Source organism: Protopterus annectens, chromosome 5.part0 (assembly GCF_019279795.1).
Source record: "Protopterus annectens isolate FY-2018-M chromosome 5.part0, PAN1.0, whole genome shotgun sequence".
NCBI classification, from domain to species: Eukaryota; Metazoa; Chordata; order Ceratodontiformes; family Protopteridae; genus Protopterus; species Protopterus annectens.
This window is the reverse complement of record NC_056735.1, coordinates 672,758,168-672,758,874: the sequence shown is the minus strand read 5'-3', so window position 1 is coordinate 672,758,874 and position 707 is coordinate 672,758,168.

Genomic DNA, 707 nt, shown 5'->3' with positions numbered 1-707 from the left:
GAAATAACAAAGCAAAATCTTTGGCAAGACATGTGCGAACAGCTATTCTAATCTATTCCTAACCCAATGGGAAAAAGAGCAAGTATTATGTGAGCTAAACCCCAGATATCAACATCTGTTCTATTATGGTCATTTTGTTGATGACATTTTTATTCTGTGGAAAGGCAATAATGAACAACTGAGTTTTTTTACAGATTATCTTAATAACCCCACTGTTTTTTTGAAATTTAAATTAATTATTCAGATCAAAGGATCAATTTCTTGGATGTGAAGATCTTGTTAGATCGTGTAGATGGAATTCAAACCAATCTCCACAAAAAAGATACATGGAGAAATCATTATTTGCATAGACAGAGCATGCATCCCAAACACGTCTTCAATATTATGGAAAATCAAGTCACTAGAATCTCTAGATTATGTACCAGTGAACATAATTTTCAAAAAGAGTTCATTGAATTGCATCACAACTTCAAATCAAGAGGATGCAAAGATGTTGACCTTAAACTGACCAATAATATTAATACCATTAAAACCAAACAAGGTCGGCCGCACTTTAACCAACCAGTAGATTCCCCTTTACCACCCAATACCAGGACTGACAACTCACATGTGAAATGCTTGATGACTTTTAGTAATGATAGTAAACGTGTTTGTAAGACTATTAGGAAATTCTGGCCAGTCTTAATAGCAGATTATAAGATCAAAGG